Raw genomic sequence first — 22,178 nt, 5'->3', positions numbered from 1 at the left:
TTATCTCACGCTAGGAATATGACCCTTGCAGGCCTAACTAAAGTGAGTCTGGCTCCACTTAAAGCCACCCTTAACGCTTCGGCCAGACTCATTGGGTTCCAGAAAACATGACCATATCACCCCGGACTTAATTCAGCTTAACTGGCTATCCATTGAAGCATGGACTTGCTTCAAGATTGCTTGTCTGACGCACAAAGCTATTCACTACAACACCCCTGTCTACCTAGCAAACAAACTTGAGCTATCTGTCTCGAGTCTGAACTTAAGAAGCTCTAATACTCTACTTTTGAAACCACCCAAATTCAATAAGAAAAGAACTTACCTTCTCGGGTCTTGCTCCTAGATTTTGGAATGCTCTTCCTCCCTAGATCAGATCCAACCCATCGACTAGCTCTTTCAAAAAACATGTCAAGTGGCTAATACTGAACGACCATATACTGCAATAGCCCTGATGCCATTTTGAATCTACTTCCATCGCCAGCTTGACAATCTTTTTTCTGATCGCTCTAAATTTGTTATGTTTTCTCTTCACATGTCCTTTTTGATGTATTACCTGCTGTAACTTTTTAGTTAATGTGTGTGTTCTATTTTGTACTGCACCCTTGTTTTAAAACTCTTGACTTGTCCCCTCCTTTGTACAGTGCTCTGATACCCTTTTTTGGGTCATGTTCGCGCTTTATAAAACTCTTCAAATAAATAATAATAAATAAATGATAATTTTTGTAAAACTGTTTTACAAAAACAATTGGAAATCTACACCTGTCTGTACAAGTGTCTGCATGAATCATCAGCCATTTTTAACTGTTCTCATGATAACACTTTAAAAAAACAATTTATAACAAACACAAGAAATGGTAAAGGCCAAAGATCAGCAGTCAAAGCCAGACCTATTGACCTTATCACTGTTTTTTTTTATTTTTGTAATAGACATCAGTAGGAACTGGTGCTAGAAACATAGAATGTTGTTTTTGCATGGGAATGTAAATGAAATATTTACATTCAACAGAAAGCATTGGAGCCTTGAGAAAGAGGTCAGTTAGGGGCACGCTGTATTATATTAGGACAAAGAGAGGCCTTGCACTGCATGCACAAGCAAATGCCTGCAGATCCCTGAAATGAGGGTGTTTGTTAGTTCGCCAACATTATTACATTTTATTCTTTAGAGTGTACATCACATGCACTTAGAAATGTTTTTATTTCCAAAACTAAATACATTCTTAAGTGCAATGCACATTGTAATTAATTAATATTTCCCAGATAGAGTGTATGTATCAGTAGAAAGTAAACAAGACTCATCATAGACCTGTTTTGCATCTGCTCCTGGTAATGCCATTGTGATTGAGGAGGCCTGGGGTCACAGGAGCAGTGCCACGGTTATCAAAGAGCCAGCTAGGGGTTGCAGTTGTGAACCCTGGTGACCCCTAAATGATGTCCATGATGTCATCTCATCTACTGCCACTCTCCCGCACACCACTCGGCGATGAATGCATTTTCCCTTTGTATCAGCAGATGACTTCAATAAAACGTGCATGAAAATTACTTCCCCCCAGTTTTTATCTCATGCTTTTTAATCTGCTACCCGAGTTAAGCCCTGAAGCAGCTTCTTACCTGAATAATCCTACCGTGAGCGGGGATCTCTATTATCATACTTCACGCTACTACTCTTTACATATCTGCTTCACCTTACAACACTGAAAGTTTTCCCCAGTAAGGTGCTTATTGTTCACATATTCATCTTTTTGGGGGGTTTTGCTTTCAGTAGTGCCCTCGGACAAACATTTAACAAAAATCCTAAATGTATCTTCCCCTGTAAGGTGGAGTTAGATTAATTGTTATCAAGGTACGGAGCGTGCATAACCATAAAAACAATTAAATCGCTTAAGTTCCTCTAGGATGCTCACAAGGATAAAGGATAAACAGCCACCCACGTTCCCAAATATTTCTGTGGATTATGAAGTCCCAAAAATCATAAAGAACAATCAGTCTTTATCCTGAGAAATAACAATATTCTTGGATGATGCCGGACACACTTTTGGGAGTACTCTCTGCCGTTTGTGACAAGATAAACAAACACATATCTCACTGAGGAATATTAGAGGATATAGGTTTAACAATAGAACATGGAATAAAATAATCTGTTCTTGGATTTATCATTAGAAATCATTGTTAGATATTAGTGCCCTGAGGAAGTCGAAGGGTGATGTCCCTATGACGAAACACGTGTTGGCTAAGTTTAGCAGCTACGTCCATCAACAGGTTGTGACTATAACAGCCACTGTACTAACAAGAGTGAAACAACTGTACTGTCAGATTTGACTGTCAAGATACATTGAGTGAACGTTTGAAAATAAAGAAGATTTTGGACCATTATACTTTTCGAACTCCTGGACATTATTGCTCAGGATAAAGACGGATTGTTATTTAGTTTAATTGTTACACAAGATTGGAAGGCATAGAAACCACATGGCATAATTTGAGATGGCACTGGTTCCCATGGAAGGAGGAGGGTCTGCTAGGAAGGTGTGCGAGGGCGCCGGTGGTATTCAAAGGAACCATAGGCGCTTATACACTAAATAAAAAGAGCAAGGGGTCAAGAGGAAGAGAGACTCTGAAACTAATAAATAAACTCGCAGTGACTCAAGAACCACAAATAAAGTCTTCCCTTAAAACATGTATATCACTAGTCCTTGCATACTTTACTTCTGAACCGTTTTAGTGAACTCAATAGGCAAGTGAAACAATTTAAAGGCATGATATCAAAGAAGCAGTCAACATTTCATACTGAAACATATTTTAAATACTTAGGCAGCATATGTCTCCCTCAAAATGCGCATAAATGACATTTGTAAAGACGAAAGTGGGAGATTAAAAAAAAAAAAGTCAGAAGAATGTATTTTCCTCATTGACTTCTATTGAGAGGCAATTTCAGGCAGGAGACAGCCAAACTAAGACCATTGTGGGCTTAAAAAATCGTGAGTCTCCCGCCGGAATCAGGTTTTTTGACATTTACGTGAGAGAGTATTTTCAGTTACCAAAGCAACCTGAAGGTGTGTGGTGGTTGTAGCTCACGCACAGACGCCAACAACTTAAATACACAGAAAAATGCAGCACACTTGTGTTTGTCGTTGTTTCCCCCCTGGGGTGGCTGCATGTTTCACCCTCCTTCATCGTGGGTTACAGAAGCCCATGAACTATCTGCTGCTTGATTACTTAATTATGGATGCATGTTTCACTGAGCCACTCACCCACTGCCTCCCAATGTATGGTTCAGTTCCTCCTGTTTCCACTCTGGAGTAGGTGGTATGTTTTAATCTTCAGTCTCAACCCCCATTTTGCCCCCCTCCCAACATAAGGCTGCATATAGTTTTTTCACCTCAGATGGGAGGACGCTCACTTCAAAATCCCTCTCACCTCCAAGACGGATTCATGTTTCATTCTATTTCATTTACACTTGATTGTTGACTCTTAGTTTCAACCCTAAGTTTCTTCATGCTCCCTGGTCTCTTTCGCCTCGGAGCTACCTGTAGATTGGGTCTTATTTTGGTGTCTGCAGATAGATGTCCCCTTCCAGCGGTGTCTGCAAAGTTCGCTCTTTCTTCTTCCCTATTGGTCTGCATGTTCAAACCCATGTTTAAATGGTCTTTGTTCCACATCAGAGGTTCTTCGTATCAAAATCCTTTCTTCCACCTAGGGATGGCTGCTTGTCCAAAACCCACCTTTTCCCCCACCCTGGAGCTGCCTTCATGTTCTAATAGCATTTTTTCCACCATTGATGTCTACGTATGCTTCCCACCCTTTTTTTTCTACCCTACATGTGGCTTTGTTTGTAGTCCCACTCTTGTGTTTTTTTCCACATAAATCCCACTTTTCCTTCCATAGAACAGATGGCAGCATTTTAGAACTCTCGCCTTTCTTCCACCCCTTAGGTGGCTGCATTTTCCAAAGCCATGCTATCTCAGTAAATGCTGTGTGCCTTTGTCTGCATCTAATCTACCCTGCAGTGGATGTTCATTCAAACACCTATTCATTTTTCTCGGAAGTGAATTTGTCTTGTGCTGAACTGCCTGACCAAGAAGTGACTGTAGACCCCAGTTCTTCTTTTTCAACACAGAAGGGGCTGCGTGTTCTAGCCACCCACTTTTCACCCATGTTTGTGCATCATGCTGCATCCCACAGATGCCTGTATTTTCCAGTCTACCTTTCTTCATACCCCTATACCACTTTATTTCACTCCAGAGGTAAATGCATCTTACACAACTTAACTGGTGGAGTGTGTCAGTCCCCCGTTTCCTTCACTCTAGGTTTAGGATGTTTTCAGCCCCTCTTCTTCCACACCAAATATTGCTACATTTCTCAGTATCCCAGAGGGGGCATTTTTGAACCTTCCTCTTTCTTCCATCCCAGAGGTGGCTGCATGACACCCATTACCTTTTTCTTCCACCACATAGACGATAGTACGTCCCAGCCTCCCTTCCTTTTGCCATTGGGTGTCATGGCGCCCAGCACAGAGATGAAAAGCACCATATGTCTGCCACTGACTTTCCTCAGGTGTGCAGACGCACAATAGCAAAAGCCAAGGTACTGTTTTCCCTGCTTGGTGTGACCCTGAGCAGTCTACTCTAATCCACTCCACTCTAAGCCAATCCACTGTACTCCAGTCCACTTCACTCGAACAACACTTCAGTCCACGCGAATCCAAGCCACTCCACTCGTCTACAATCCACTCCACTCGATAACACTCCAAATCACTCCAACCCACTCTAATCTAGTTCACTCCATCCCACTTCAATCCACTCCACTTGATTCCAATCCACTCCACTCTAATCCACTCAGTCCACTCTAATTAAATCCACTCCACTCTAATCCACTTCACTCTACGCTCTGAAACACTCCACAACACTAACTTTTGTGGCTACTTGGATGAGTGTTAACTATCTCAGGGTTAATGGTGGTAAGATGGAGGTCATGGTCCTGGGCAAGCACCTACAACTCTGGGGTCCGCAATACTGGCCAGAATCCCTAGGACCTCTCCCGAATCTGACTCCAAGGTTAAGAACTTAGGTTTTGTTCTTGACAAAAATTATTGATGAAAGACCAGGGGTCTAAGATTACCTCTACTTGTTTTGCTCTCCTTAAATGGGGGAGGAAGATCATCTGGCTAATCCCCCAATTGGCCCAAAGGACCTTGATTCAAGCCCTATTCTTATCCAGATTGGATTGTTGTAACATCTTATATTTGGAAATAGACCAGACATCTATCAGGTGTCTGCAGATGGTTCAGAACCCTGTGGCCAGATTGTTGTTTCAGCTTCCTAAGCACGCTTCAGTCTCACACCTTTTCCTTGAGCTGCATTGGCTCACAGTAACCAAACAGATTCAATACAAAACTCTCTGGTACATGTTTAAGGCCAAAGCCGGAATAGGTCCACACTATATTCAGGCCTTAGTGTCTCCTTACATCCAGTTGAATTCCCAGACATCTTCCAACCTGGCCTTTTGCATTGTTCCCTGGTTCCATCTGGCTCGGATGGGAGGGCGTTCTTTTCCAGTGTTGGGTCCAAAACTGTGGAATTTACTTCTTAAATCCCTCAGACACTGTACTTCTCTGCTTGCATTACACAAAGGCTTGAAAACATGGCTATATTAAGTTGGCAATTTGGCTTCTTGTGATGCTTAGCGCTGGGGTAGCTGCACACTTTTTATTATAAAAATATAAAAAATAAAATAACTTTTAGCCATGCCGAACAGCAGCTAATGTGGTGTACAACATGGTGAGAACATATTGCCAAAGCATAGACGAGAGCTATTGGCTTTGCCAAAGCTTGTTCGATTTAGCTGCAAGCCATCATCCTTTTGTACCCTCCTCCTTTATTTATGCTGGATTTTAAATGTTCCTTGTAAACATGCAATTTTCAGTGGGATGGCCCTATAGATGCACATAAATAAATAAATACATAAATAAATAAATAAATACATGGAGTTAGAAGGAAAGATATCTACGTTTTATTTCTATTAATGCATGGGGAGAACAGATAGGTTTATGACTTTTTCAATCTATTACAAGCGTTAGCTTTAAGCAAATAGAGAGAAATCGTATGTAATAGTTTACATGTTTACTAATGATTCTACTTATATTTGAAAAGATAGTTGAAGTTACATGGCAAATGGAAGCAAAATTTGCATACAAAAAGGTCCTATTCTTCAGAACCCAGCTGACATGACCTATTGATGACAAAAGCTAAGGTGACAGACATCGAGACAAAGGCCTCTTTTTTCAGTAACAAACAAAGCTGTTCTTTACAATTATTTTTAACAAAAATGTTTGGGAGCACACCATTATCCCATTGTTGAAGTAGAATTAAAAAAAATACTTTTCCTCAGTAAACTCTCAAATGTTTATTCAAATAAACTGAGGTCACTAAAAGATGAAAACGGAAAAAACACACTTTCAAAAAGTAAACTCTCAAAAGTATGTTCAAACAAACTGATGCCATAGAAAGGTTGGCAGAAAATAACACTGTGATTGTTAGCTCCATATTGGATTATAGGATTAAGTATATATCTAACTGTACAGTATCAGCTTTTATCAAGCAGCCTCGGATTTCTTTGCCACCACACTAGACTCAGATTTGTGCCACACCCTCTGTGGTGGTAAGCAATACTGTGTCCTCTTGATACAATCTGAAATTATACAGTGTGGTTTTACACTGAGGAAACTAGCCACCTCTTCCTGGTTGTCTCAGGAAGCAGTGCACACCAATATTATGGCTTTGATTCAGTGTTGTTTTATGGTATTTTGGACCTTCGGGGAAGGAATATTTTTGGAGCCCCTGTGCTGTACAACTTTTGATTTTTTTACCCATTTTCTGATAATTCAGGGGTGTATCAGGTCAACCAAACTTTCAGAAATGGGGGTCACTCAAAAACAGTTGAAATATGCCTTGTCCGTAAAAGAATGAGAATGCGTACCATTTCATATTGCCAATAGGTTAAAAAAAATTTTTTTTTTAAGTATTTCTTTGGCCAAGACCCTAAAATAAAAATAGACAAGTCTAGAGAGAGGCAGAGAGACGAGAGGTTTGCATACAGAAACAGATAGTGGTGAGACCGAAGGGACCTCTTGGAGGTGGGATTAGGAATTGCCACTTTGCCCATGCCTTAAAACGTCTCTGCTTTGATTGGATCCAGACTGGATCCGTGTGTTTGGGTAGAAATGCTGACCTATTACACCAATTACAGGCATTTCAAATCAAAGCATACCCTGTTTCCGTCATTCTCATTCTATTGTGACTGGCTTCCCATACAGGAGAGCATCTCCTTCGAAAGTCTGTCTATAATGCATTGTTCTTTCCATGGATCCCCACCTGGCTTTATTTCCTTCTGCCTCACAAGATATTTCCCTAACATACCTCTTTGCTCAGTGCAACTGTTTTTGCTTTCTGTCCTGAAATTCTGCAGAGCCGGTCTTGGTTGATGTTTGTTAGAAATGGGGATCTCTAGTTGGCAGAGATAGGTACCTTTGTCCAAATAAGGGCCCATGTTCCTCCCTAGTCCTCACTCCCACTCTTTGGAATGCTATTTCCCTGGCCCTAAGATCTATTGATAATTACTCCCATTTCAAAAAGGAAATAAAAACCTATCTGTTGCAGAAGGTTTTCAGTTAGTCACAGTCTTTCTATGTTTTGATTTATCTGCTGTTAGTGCCAAGAAAAGTTTCAGGCGGTTGAGCGCTTTTATAAATGTGTTATAGCAGAGTATTACAGTTACTAGTATGCTGCCCTCAATGTGTCAGCATGATGGCTCTGGGGGTTTACACCCTGTTTACTGAACAATTGTAGTGACCAGAAGCTCACAAATTCCATTCCCTGCAAAGTAGACTCAGCCTTTCATTTTTCAGATATTGGCAAATTTTTTACCGTAAATTGGGTATTAATTAACAATAGTTATTTCAGGTATGTTAATAAATTTGGGTCTGTAACCATATGCTATTTAAGCTTAATTAGGCCCGGCTATACAGCACAACTGTCAGCACACCTTATATGATCAACCTAAAAAAGAGCTTTGACAAGTACTACATAATGGTCCTCTGGCTCCGCCTACATGTTGGTGGACAGGAGTACATGTTTTTATTGGGTAGAAGTTGTATGCTTCCACCAAAAAAGTTCTTCCCCCTCTATGCACCTATCATTTTTTTGTTTGTTTATCCAGCTCCTTGAACCGGCAGCAGGATGGCTCCCTAAAGAAAGCTCACTAACACGCATAAAGTATCAAGCATACAATGGGATGAAGCCTGACCTTTAAGGGGCACACACAAGGCACTGTCATGCTTTCAAAGTGTCTTAGATAAGTAGATAATTTACAGTGGTTGTTTTTCACTGGCAGCAGCACAGATGAGATGAAGGCAGTCATGGGGAAGGTAGTGCTGCTTTCCAGTCCCAAACCCCTACATTTCCTTGTCATGATTAACTTTAGACTTCAGAGTGCAGATGTATGTTTTAGAGCAGCATGGGATACCCAGGGCAACACTAGGTCTGCATACATTTTTTCTTTTTACATACTTTAACATTGCGTTCTTTGAAAGAATATTGTTTTTCTTTTTAATTCTACCAATGCCTTTATTTAATTAAAACTAGAACATAACCATTTGCCTGACCCCAGTGTTCATAAATGCAGTTAGTATGAGAAATACTCTTTATGAAATGTGTGCTAAGTACCAAAAAGCTCTTTGAAACTGTTTAAAAAGTATGGATGGTGAAATACTGTTTCTATTATTGACATAGTAGCTGCATTTGATACTAGACTTATGAAAATGACCTCCATGAAGCACTTTTTCAACGGTGCACATTGCTACCCTGAGCACATTCATCGTGTCTCAGTTACATGCAGAAAAAAAAGGTTTAGCATCTTACCATTTCCATCAGGGGACTTGCAAAAACAAACATCAACTACAGTTACAGTTTTGACCCACAAGAACACTGGAAACTGCCAGTCAATGGATGTTAGCACTGACATTCTGCTCATTTGGCTATTTATTGATTCAAAATCAGAAACCTTAGAAACTGTCAGAAACCTAAGAGTATCTACTCACAGAGCATTTTCCAGTTCACTGTGAAAGTACTTTTTATAACAGGGAAAATGGTAAAAATACTTGCCAATTGTTACTGACAACATTATGTTTGATACTGATATATGGTTTAACTACAATTCCATTATACTTTAAAACTTTGCTTGCCTAAACAATTTATGCTACCTACTACTTCTTCACTAGAAATAGTAACAACACTTTCAAAGTGCACTGCACATTAGTAGACTAATTAACACTCTAACAATGTGCACAGCTTTACACAAACCTTCAACTAAGTACATCCCTTTTTTCAAGCAACCTCAAGGACACTTCACATGTATGCCACTTTAGAATTAACAATTTACTTGCTACTTGTATTACACACCTTTCTAACATATTTATTTAGGCTTTTCCATTGTTTACATTTTCTGCCTTTTTAATGTATACTTCATTATTGTTAAGATGTTGCCCTTCAAAATTTACTTACAGCATTCACATAAAGCTGCTTTTACCAAAATCAATCATATTCTACAGTTCCTTGCATCAGCACAAATACATACATTTCCCTATCTACTTGTAAAGCTTCACATTACCATGTACCAATCCTTTAAAGTCAGACCTATTGGCATTGCCAGTGCTTGTTTCCTCATCCTTTCACCTCCAGCCTAATATTGCCTTTATTCAAACCGATGACAAACATAACTAATATATAGCCAACTCATTGGATGTGCATTCTTTTTATGTAAATTCGTTGATCAGTATCACATGCTTTTATCTTAAATCGTTAAACTCTATGGTTGGCAATATGACATCATTATTCTTTATGCTTGATTTATTGAAAGCAGAATAAAATGTGGTAAGCTTTAAAATGCATTTCTGTCCATGGGCAAAGATACAGAAGATCAGAATTTAGTTGATCTGCAAGACAACAAAAAACAATAATTGTTTTATAAACAAGCACTTAATGTATGCCTTTGAAAAGAAGTTGTGCAGAGTGTGTAGATTACAAATGGTAGAGAACAAAAATGTCAGACCTACATTGATAAGTCACAAGGATAAATTTCCTTCATCCGTGGTGATATACCACTAGAGTTAAAAAAATAAGGCCCTACTTTGTCTTCAGCATTCTCAGGATGCAGAGCCCCCACAGAGCATTATACCCTATAAACATACATTCTGCTCCAGATCACCAACTCATTTTCTTATTTTTGACCATAGGGACACAAAAAAACAGTATTTGAGGCCTTCGATTTGGGCATTTTTATCTAACAATCTGTGAAAACATCCAGATGCCATGATGTGAGGCTATTCATATAGCAGAAAGCACAAAATCCAAATCTCTCTAACCTAATTGTATTCAACATGAGGTGTGAGTAGGATGCGCTTTATCACAATATGAGAATCAGGCTGAATTTTCAGATTGGAGCTGGATTATTTAAATTTATGACCCAGGATTTCTTCATGCCTCCACCTCAGCATTCCATAGATATTCTTCACACAACAGACTAGTACATGCCTTTATCACAAATACCATCAAATAAAAGTATTCTACATATCACATTCCATGAGCTTCCATTTTAACACCATCATATTTTAAAATCACATATTATTCCCAGTTTTGGTCCCAACACACCATCACCAACTATCAATCCAACAATGTTTCTACTCATCATGCATTAGTTCTAGGTGTTGTCCTCCCTTGTTCGTGTTCAGGTAGCATAAACACTGCCCACACCATGCACACTCCAATTTGATGTCCAAGCTCATTGATGAACACCAACACCACCAGGATGAAACTAGCTGTGTTTTCAATGTCTAGCGCTGCAAAATCATATGCCCTAGTTAATGGCCTAGCTAGGCCCAGCCTTTGAGACAACTTTAGCTTTAGACACATGAAAAAACATTTAGTACTTTTTGTGAAAATATATCAGATTCAGCTTAATGTGAGTAAGGTTAAAAAAATGCTGTGGCTCAGATTACATAGAAACATGCAGTGATTCTATTCTTCCTGCAATTACATATGGTGTGGAAAAAATAAACATATTGCAATAAATATTTCCTTTCTTCTGATTATTTTTTCTGAGGAATTAAACACAACTTGAGTTAAATATAACTGGTGAAATTCAGTGTGTTTTTTTTCAGTTTACAACGTTACTCTTTAATTGACACTTTCACCTAACTATAACGTCACTTTTTTCCAGTAAAGTGCTGGTGTTTTTTTAAAATGTTAAATAAGATATTATAAACACACCAGACTATAACATCACTTTAACCTTTTTCGTTTTTAGTGAATTTCTATTTTTTTTTAATGTAAAGTAATATTTTATTACCATATCTATCTAGAGCTACCCCTTTCCACTGTTCGCAGTGTGGGGTTGGTGGCATGGCCCAATAATTTAGCAATGCCCAACCCTCATTCGCGCACCATTTTCCGTCTTGTTTTTTAGCTGTACGCAGCGTGGTTTTGGCCACCCTGGGCCATGGGACGCTGCTATACCATAGGAGTTAGCTGGGAACAGGTCTTGGCTGCCCACAAGTGGTATTGGGTGCAGGGCCTGCGATCAACGCCACCCTGTGCCCATCCCCTACGGACAGCCAACATCCCACCGGGCATGGCCATTGGTCGTGCACAGCATGGCGTTGATCGCAGGCCCTGCACCCAATACCACTTGTGGCAGCCAAGACCTGTTCCCAGCTAACTCCTATGGTATAGCAGTGTCCCATGGCCCTGCTCTTTTTTTCAGTGCTTCCATGAAGCCACAGTACTACGTCAAAATTACACGGGGACCATGCTGAGCGTTGATGTGTCTGTTTAATAAGGTTTTATCAAAACAAATTAATGACAATCACTTTTATAAAAGATTGCAATGTGTGAATTTATATCATGCACTTTTGATTATGATTATTGGTGACTTTTTGACAGAGATAAGAGGTTTGCTTGATATATCTTAATATTCTGACCCCTTCATAAAGCCAATAGGCCCACATTTTAAATTTTGTCTCCTGACCCTTTGACAAAACCAGTAGGTTTGCCTTACTTAAAATAACACACTTTATATAGTAGCATCACATAGTCAGCTGGGCACGCCCACTGGGGCGTTGTGCCCCAGCGGGAGTTTGGGTGCAGCCAACCCCATATCACGCACAGTGATGGACCTCTCAGTTTACGTTAAAAAAAAAGATAGAACTGCACGGAATAAACAAAGGCTAAATTGACATTGTAGCTTGGAATTGTAATGATATCTTACTTTACATTAAAAAACAATCTTAGACATTCACTGAAAAATGCAAAGGTTAAAGGGACTTTAGAGTTAGGGGAAAATGCCTTTTAAAACATAGCATTTTACCACTAAAGTTCACAAATATAGTTATCTCAAGTAACTATAACTTGTGTCCTAAAGTGACTATAACTTGCACTCTCGCCATACACTGCTAAGTTATAGATAGATAGATCAGTAAAGTAAACACTACCAAAGGTAAAGTCTAAAAACTCATCTCTCTAATATATGTATCACTAACCCTAGCCTGCAGTAGCATAATACCTTTGTGACAATAGCTGAAGAATTTCGCAATTTATCGTGTAATACAATTTTTATCTGCTTATGGTAACAGGAAACGTGATGCGACCTTTGTGTACTTAAGCCATCTGTTGCTTATGAGGAAATGCTTGAGTACATTTGATGGATTCTTTACAAAATCACCTGATGACATAAATGAAATAACGGACACAGTTCTCACAAAGCATCAGATAAAGAGCATTAAGGGAAGAAATGGCACTTTGAAGTGCCGTAAAGGGTTAATAAAAAAAAAACAAGGCATTCACCCGTACATGTGAGTTGCCTGATAATGATGCAGTGGGCAGAAACAAATTCAGGCAACGTGTCTAATGCCCGTTCTAATATTAAGACCATAAAACCTTATATCAGGACCATACGTTGACTGACGAACATTAGTTATAGCTGAAGAAAGGCTGGGACAAGAGTAAGTGGAATTGTTTTGTTGTCCGCCATGTTGAAGTTCTTGAAGATATAATACCTTGACAGCTTTTTTCCTTCCCTGTTTGAATAATATACCAAAAGCTGAATGGGATATGTCCCCGAGGTATGGCGGTGAGTTTGTCAAATGAAATGCTCTCTTCACAGACATTGCTCATGTAACCACTAAAGGGCATACAAAGGTAGATAAACACTTGAGAAGCCTGTTCTCTTGGCTGAGACTCGGGGGAGAAAACCGTCGCTCTTTCAAATGCGAATTGCCTAATTGATGACGTTATTTACATCACGTTATGTTGTAAAGGGACATGTAAATAAAATTACCAAGTGCTGGCTTTTAAATGCCAGCGCCCCAATTACCTAGGCTGCGCAGTCCTCCTCAATCTACCTCATGCCTCTCTAATCTACTAGCAGACACTCCCTGCTCCTTAATTTCACTCTGGCAGGTTGCTGCTTTCTCTCTTCTGAGTCTTTCGCTTCCTCTTTCTTTCTCATTTATGTGCTTTACCCTCTCTTGCTTTCAGGAACTGTCTGGGGAAAAAGTGCCTGTTCCCAAAACTGAGGGGCATATTCACAAGAACGTGTGATAACTACCGCAAGAGTAGCTTAACACAACTCTCAACATCGCAGCCCATCGCTGGAAAATAACCCCGTTTCAACGTGGAATTCACAACAAGGCGGTACCATGCAATAGTTTTCCAAAACCGCAGACAATGACCGTGATACAACCACCTCGACGGAGATAAAAACACAAACCATAACACCAAAAGACCTGCGATGGGCCAAAGCACGAAAAAAAAACAGTGATAACCAGCGCAAGGGCAGCAATACACACGCGTAATGCGGGAAAAAGCACAAGAACAGCATACGGAAATTGCCACAGGAAAAAAGCATCAACAGCGGAGTACCACATATGCACCCTGACCGACTGCAGAGGACAACATGTACACCACAACACCCAAGCACCGTGAAAGAACAGAACCGACCGGCACACTGCATAAAAGAGACCAGTGACAGACAAATCAGAGCCGCAGGAGCGACTCGCCCACCGTGCAGCCTACGCACATAAGCAGAAGTGCACCTCGACATTGACAACATCCCGGTACAAACAGCAACCCCTCCACAACAGAACACAGGACAATACAGGTTCCGCAAATGTGCACACTATATGGCAAATCATACCTGAAACCGTCGGGACATGGAACATGACAATGTACAAGTACAACCTGTTAGCGGCAAATATGTTTAAATCACACATGCATCGCTATTGGACATCCTCAATTATCCCACGATTGCCATGGACGGCCAAAATGTGACGTGCTCATGAGAAGTGTCAATGGTGGAGATCCTACGGGCCATTCCTGCCGCAGCTGCAGTGGGTTGTGGGCCACCTGCCCCATCATCACCATCATCGTCCGGTACCTCAGGAACTGGGATCCATGGGGCATTGGTGCGAACACAGACGTTGTGCAACACACAACATGCAACGATCATCTTGCACACGATGTCCGGGCTTTAGAGGCGCTTTCCACCTGTGATATCCAGGCACCTAAAAAGTGACTTCAACTCGCCAAATGTGTGTTCAAATATGCCCCTATTGCATATGTTGGCCGCATTGTACTGACTCCGGGCGGGTGTGTTCGGGTCTCGGAGGGGTGTCATCATCCAAGGGCAGAGTGCATATCCTTGATCACCTGTGAGAGTGCAGGGAGAAAAGAATCAATACTTGGTTCGGCAGGATGTGATGGCAGGCCCACCAATACAGTGACACTTGTGTTGGCTGTGTGTGGGGTGAGTGTAAGACAGCCCTCAGGGAGTAGCTGGTGCTGGCAAAAACTCCAACAGTCATCAGGCACTCAGAAATGCAATGTCAGAACAACAAGGGGGAATGACTTGAGTTGCACTGGGCTAGTGGCCCCAGATGCGCAGCGGCCGACATGGGCCCACCGACACGGGACGCTGAACTGCAGGAGACTGGGGTAGGGTCATGAGGGCATAGCAGGGTCTCGTATGTGTCATATGTGCCTTCCGTGGAGTGTCAAGGGGGAGAATGGGGGTGTACCCACAGGTCATGATGTAGAGGGCCCATGCCAGCTGTGTCCGGCAACATGGCGCATACGAATGCCACAGACCCAGGCCCGACACCAAGTCTGTACCTGCCCGTTGCGGATAAAAACTCCCATGCCACAGGCTCAGACACCAACAATGTTCTGCCGGCCGATGACGGTCACTCATGGTGCACAGGGTTAATGGCATCATGTGTCACAGGCCTGCTTAATGCAATTATGCCACACTGATCGAAGGGAGTCTTGTGCTGTGGCCGCTGCCACGGACTTGGGGTCACTGCCATTCAGGACTCAGGACACTGTTCCACATGTGGGAACTACTGGTCTGAAGAGGACGCCGGTGGAGCATGTCAATAATTAAGGAGGGATGTGGGTCAGGGTCGGGGGTCCAGCGAGGGTCTGCGGAGGCTGCTGAGCACGTGTGACTGGGGCCTGGAGCTTGCACCGGCACATGTTGGGCCCTATTCGACACACAACGGTCTCAGCAGATGAGCTGTGCAGCCTTGGGGAGCTGAGGCAGGCAGGCCTGGTCTGTGCATCCGTGTTCTGGGGTGCAGCAGGCGCACAGGGTCGCAGGCCACACTGCTCACGGTGCCGGCCTCATTGCAGGCTGTGCGATGCCACATGTCAGTGACGTTGGCCTTCCCAGGAGTGGCCCACGACCTGCCCAACGGGGTTTGTCACAACACCCCTGCACAGTCCTGGCGTACTCAGGGCCAACCCACTACGCTCACGCACACAGGGGGGAATGCAGCATGCGACCCTTCCGCTATCTGTTCCAAGGCTTGGGGTGACATTTTTGCTTCCACTGCTCACTACTCTCCAGTCACCAGCAGTTGTGGTCTGCATGGACATGTCTGTGGTTTGCATAGCCATGTCTGTCCTGTACATCCACGCCTCACTTCTCGTTGTGTACATTCCCATTCACAGGTCACATGCATCCTCGCACATGACTGCATTCCGCATCCCCACACGTTCAGCTGTTGTGTGGCTGTGGTGCCATGTAATGTCTGTATTGGGTGCAGGAGTAGCCCAGGATGACCCTGGAGTGGTGTTGTCGTGTCTGGTAGGTGGTCGTGTAGTTTGACATGTTGTATGTGGTTTGGTCACGTGTGCATTCCCACAGTTGTGTGTTGTGTGTTGGTGGCTTTGGGGTTAACCCTGGGTGTAGTTTGCATAGTAGCACTACACGTAGCTACGCGAAGTGCACTAAGCACGCTACGCGTAGCTACACGAAGCTACGCGAACTGCGTAGTGCGGTAGGGAAATGCTGTTTGCACTGATTGTACAGTGCCAGATGTTTGTCTACACTGTGAAATCATTGCAAACGGCATCTTGCACAGTGCATGCGGTCATTTTCTGCCGCTCGAGTAGATTTGTACTCGAGCGGCAGCTTTCTCAACGCAGACCGGTAGTTTCTCATCGCGAGCGGTCGCGTGCATACGTCAATGAGAAACCTGACCTCCTCGCGTTGAGAATCTCGCCGGGATGTTTATTTTCCACGCTCGCGATCGGCAACTTGATGTTGCTGATCGAAAACAAGGAAAAAGTCTCACCGGGATGTTGATTTTGCTCGCTCGCGGTCGCCAACTTGACTTTGAGGACCGCGAGCAAGCAAAAAAGGCCCGCTATGCGTTTTTGCACTGTACTACGTGCAATTCGCGTAGTAGCGCAAACTACGCATGCTCCGTGAGCGTAGTGTAGTTCTACACCCAGAGTTATTTGGATTGTGTGATGTGTTGATTTGGATCTTACCAACGAGCAGTCCTGTTCCATATGTGCCATCCTGGAAGCACTGGTTGATGATGGACTGTTGGAAGATGAAGGAATCATGCACACTGCCTGGGTAGTTGGCGACGAAATTGGTGAAGAGTCCCCGGTGGTCCACTATTGCCTGCACATTGATGGAATGCTGATGCTTTCTGTTGCAGTAGGGGTGTGCAGTATCCGCAGTGGGCACAAGTGGGACATGTGTGCAGTTGATTGCCCCCAACACGGCTGGGAATCCAGCTATGGCATAGAAGGCTTGCTTTGTCTCCAGCTGTTCCTGTGCAGTGTTGGGGAAGTGAAGGTACTGGGGTATGAAGCTGAGGATTGCATCCAGGACAGGTGCGATGAACTTTGATAGGGCTGGCTGGGAGACCCCTCCAACTCTTGCAGTTGTTGGTTGGAAGGTACCAGAGGCCAACAGATGCAGCACAGCCAGCAGCTTTGTCTGCGGAGGGATGTTGGTTGTCCACTTTGTTGGTACTGTCAGCCTGTGGGCAATGTGGGTCAGGATGCGGAGGATGGTTGCCCTTTTGAGCCTGTAGTGGGCAATGACTTCCGCGGGCGTTAGGTCTGTGAGAGTGGTGCGTTTTCAGTAGGTCCGGTGTCTCACTCTGTGCTGCCTCTGTGGTGGTCTGGAGGGCGGGGGGCGGGTCTGGGTCCAGGGGGTGGTGGAGGTCCTGGAGGGGTGGCAGTGGATGTTGTGGCCCTGGTGGGTCTCCCAGCTGCATGATTAGTAGCTCCATGGCGTTGTTTGTTCTTCGGGTGTGGCTGTGTGTGGGGCTCTATTGTCTACTGCAGGGAGTTGTCCGTCTTTACACCTGCCTGAGGCAGGTGTTAAATACCTGCGGCTACCGCGGCTTATCGCGTGGTTTTGACTTGCATCGCAGATCTGGCAGTTCATTGTGAAAGTGGTGTTGTGTTTTTTTTGCGTGTTTTTACAGGGCAACAACTACTCTGCATCTCATTAGCATTAGTTGCCGGTGTCATCCGTGGCGTTGTTTTTTGGGCTACTATCGCAGGTAAATTGGTGATATCAGCTGTTAGCACCAGCTTGTGAATGGTGCGATGAATTTATCACCACTTTAGCTGCGATAGAGTGCCGCTAACTCGGCGACAGAACCTTGTGAATATGCCCCTGAGTGTTCTGCATCCACTGGCTCCAATTAAGCATTGTCTTTTGCACAGGTCACATACTTGGGTGTTACAGGGGAGGGTGCATACCTCCTTTGGTTACACCACATGTCCATTGTGTTTTGGCCCAAGGGCTCTTTCATGAGTGAGTGGTGCCCTATTTGCATTGTGATGTCACTCATACACTAGACAAGGAATTCTGCCTCTGGTAGATGTAGCATCTGGAGATCTTTCATACTGTAAAACGATGGAGGAGATATGACCTAACATGTATTCTTTGTCTGCTGGAGGTTGAACTTCAAGGCCTACCTTTACTTTGCATCTCCTTGAGGAGGTGGGACTTAGCGCCCAAAGTACTCTTTAAAGCGTCTTCTGAACCTGATGTGGGGGATGCATTATTTGTCTGCTGGAGAACAGTGGGCAGCTGAACTTCAAGCCCAACACTGCCCTTTACTTTGGCTCTCCAGGAGTAGGGGGAACTTGGTGCCAGCAGTGCTTTTAAAAGCACCTTATGATCCCTGGGACACACACGGGATGCGCATGGGCGTGTGGCCAGGTGAAGACCGGGCCAAAGCAAGCCTGTCTGTGCTTAGCAACGCCAACTAAGCTGAGCAGGCCCATCCCTCTCAGGCACATCGTAAGGATTTTGGGGACCAGGTCCACAAGTATTATGGGGCCCCCGTTCAGAACAGCTGTAAATTTATGATCTAATTTCAGCTCTTTCATGCCCTCCTTGGACGGGTCACTGACAGTGCACAGGCTAATATTCAGGGAAAGTGACTTGAGTTTTCAATATTAACACCGCAGCAGCTCACAAATATTACTGTAAATAATCTCTGTGAGACCCTCTCATTGCTCATTTGGGAGGTCCTGTTTTGATCGGATTTTGCTTGAAACATAAACACAATTGTCTGTAAAAGGTATGTAATAGGCTCTCACACATCAGCCACATTAAAAATACATTAACGGAAAACAGCATTAAAAACAATCGATTTAAGAGTTATTCAAGTTCATCAGGGCAAGACTCTGCAGAACAGAGCTGGCTCTATCAGGGGCCCCCTGAAAAGGCTTGGGTCCTAGGCCAATACCCACGTTGCCCCTGCCTTAAAGAATCTCTGATCCCTCTTTAGCTCTATGCTGCTGATGTCTTGAGGCGATTGTATGTGTCCCCGAGGAAAGAATTGTATGGTTTCTCACAATGGGTAGGCAAAAAGCTGTGGAATCTGCAAGCCCTTCAACCGGTTCTAGCACAGGCACTAGCACCTTTAATAAAGTTATAGTACGAGTAGTAGATGTGTTAAGCAAAGAAATGGAGCTCGTAGAGCATCGCCTTTCCACTGATGCTCTAGATCTTTGCACATCTTCATATTCGAGCAGCTCTATGGGTTGAATGTCACTTCTTGAGGTAGACACTGTGAACGTCACAAATGCCCAGGTGGCCGGCCGAACGATTGATTCCCCTGCTGTCATGGCATCAGTTAAGCACAAAAGAAGGCAGACTAAAGCTCCCTCAGCTGCCACAAGAGAATTTGGAGTAAACACAGGTGAGTCTCGATGCTTGAGTCTTAATGTCTTAAAAAATATATATTTGTATTGTTTTGTGGCATTTAAACGTTAACACAATTCATCTGAAGTCTTATGGTACCACACAATGCCATAACAGAGAAGAGCATTGTTTCCATGATGCTCATTAAAATGTCCTTCGCTTTTAGCCAGAAACATTTTAAGAACATCATTATGCAATTTCCCCCTTCTCTCCTCATACAATACTGTGTTGCCTTCCCCAGCATTCACTATAGGAATTACCCTCTCCATCTTTTGTACACCTGTGTGCCTTGTATTTCACTCAGAACATATCTGGTCTATGTCCGCAATGGGATCTAGCCCATAAAATGACCGCCATTTACCCCATACCTTATGGAATTTTTTCAGGCACCCTCTAACTTGTATGTAACCCTCTCTGCGGCCATGTATATGTCCATTCCCATTCTCCATTCTCGGATCTTTGGCATAGTAGTTTCTCCCCAACGTCTCGCTATGTCCCTTTACGCCACCACTAATCCTAATGTGCTAAATATCAGTTGTGGTCTGTCTATGTCTATACCATTTGGAATTCCTAACATTCTAAATGTAGGGTCTGGGGGAATATCTGACTGCAATATTTAATTAAGTTTCGTTATGACATCCTTCCAGTATGTCTGTATATGTGTACACTCCCAAATGGTATGGTAAAAATTCCCATCCACATCGGTGGGACATTGGATCCTTTGCACATCCTATTTGTGTAATTTGGCCCGGTTGTAATAGGCCCTATGCAATATTTTGTATTGGATTAAGAGGAGACGGGATTTAATTGCAAACTCCCTGTGGTACATCAGGGCTGCCTCCCAATCAACCTCCTCCATTGCGCCAACATCTTTTTGCCACGTGGCCCTCAATTTTCCTAGTCTAACTGGGGCCTTATTGTTTAGAGTCTTGTAGGTGGCCGAAACTGCCTTTGTCGTGAGATGTTCTTGGAGTAGTCTCCCCTGTAATGGTGCATAATCTGAGTCCTCTATGTTTTCTGCATGCCATGCATGTTTTAACTGAGCATACTTAAGAAACTGGTTCGGTTGTAATGAAAATTCGGTCTTGAGAGCACTAAAGCTCTTGGGGGTACTTTTATCGATAATATCTCCTTTTGTAGAATACCCAATGGTATCTCACTCTTAAATCCTCTCAGTTCCTTTAGATCTTTCAACCAGTTCCCTTGCCACAGGGATGTTTCTTTGGTGATTTTATGATCCCACCCCATTTTTTTGGTTGCCCTTACCAGGCCTCTATTGTTGTCTGTGTGGCTGGGAGAAGTTGCCTGACCCCCCTGGTGCCATATAGGTAATCGAGGAATGTTCTCTGTTGCATGGTGTCTCTCTCTAACCTATATGTTGGGTGGTCACCCTTTGTGTGTATCCAGTCGTTTATTGGTGTTAGATGTACAGCCCAGTAGTAGGCCAACAGGTCAGGCAGTGATATCCCTCCATTGTATTGAATGCGCTGCAGTGTGTGTAGTGCTAATCTCTGTTGTTTCCCTAACCACAATTGCAAACGTACTTCAGCAACTATTTCGCAAAATATTGATCGTGGGAGGGGGTAGTATGTATTTTGTAAGGCGTAGAGAAATTGCGAGAGAATTATATATATATATATATATATATTTTTTAAAGATTCTTTTTATTATCCAAAAAGAAAAAACACAATTGCTTCAGAAAACAGTACAATATACATAGGATGAGTTTGACATGTACAGAGTCATAATATCACCACAATTTAACCTCTTCCGTGCGCATGACGGCCGGGAGCCGTCACGTGTCACGGTGGGCGTGTGCGCACGACGGCTCCCGGCCGTCCGAATCCCTTCCCACTAATACAAACGCCCGCACGGCACGGGAATTCCCCGCGCATGGAAGGGGTTAAACCCCCCCAGTGGCCCACCCACCCAACCAATCCAATGTAGGGCACAATGATGCAACTTGATCCCCAACATGTCAGGGGTTCTTTATTACATTGGGAGCAGCCCAGACCCCCCATATCTTTTCCCATTTACGTGGGCATCTCCTACTCTCGTATACTGTCTGCTCGGCCCGTTGACATCAATCCAAATCATTTTCCCAGGAGTCTACCGTGGGGGCCGCACTGGCACCCCATGCACGGGCAATGTTAAGCTTTGCCACCACCCCTGTTAGAGCAAACCATGTCAGAATTATCATTTTAGGGGGAGGAGCCTAGCGCGCAACCAAGATGGCCGAGTAGGTGCGAGGCTCCCGAGGACCTCCGCGACCTCCTATTACTATCCTGAACATATCCTGTCCCAGATGAGGGGACTGTGTCGGTGAGCCCGAACTGAGGTGGCGCCCGTTTTCCGCTTCCAAATCGGACCTCGGACACCGACTTTAACACCGATTGAGGTTTGCGGCCTTCTCCTAGCCGAACCCCGGATTTGCGTTGTGGGGCGATCCAGTGACGAAGTGAATAACAGCGGCGGGCAGGGCTTGGTGGCTCGCGTAACCCGCACTTTCACTTTCGCTTTCGTACCCTCCTTGCTGTCTATGCGAGGTTGGGTCACGGGGCCTGGTGTGTTGGTGTGGCCTCGCTGGGGGACCCTGCCTGCCCGCCGGC

This window comes from Triturus cristatus, chromosome 8, assembly GCF_964204655.1.
Source record: "Triturus cristatus chromosome 8, aTriCri1.1, whole genome shotgun sequence".
Classification (NCBI taxonomy): Eukaryota; Metazoa; Chordata; class Amphibia; order Caudata; family Salamandridae; genus Triturus; species Triturus cristatus.
This window is presented reverse-complemented; position numbering follows the sequence as displayed.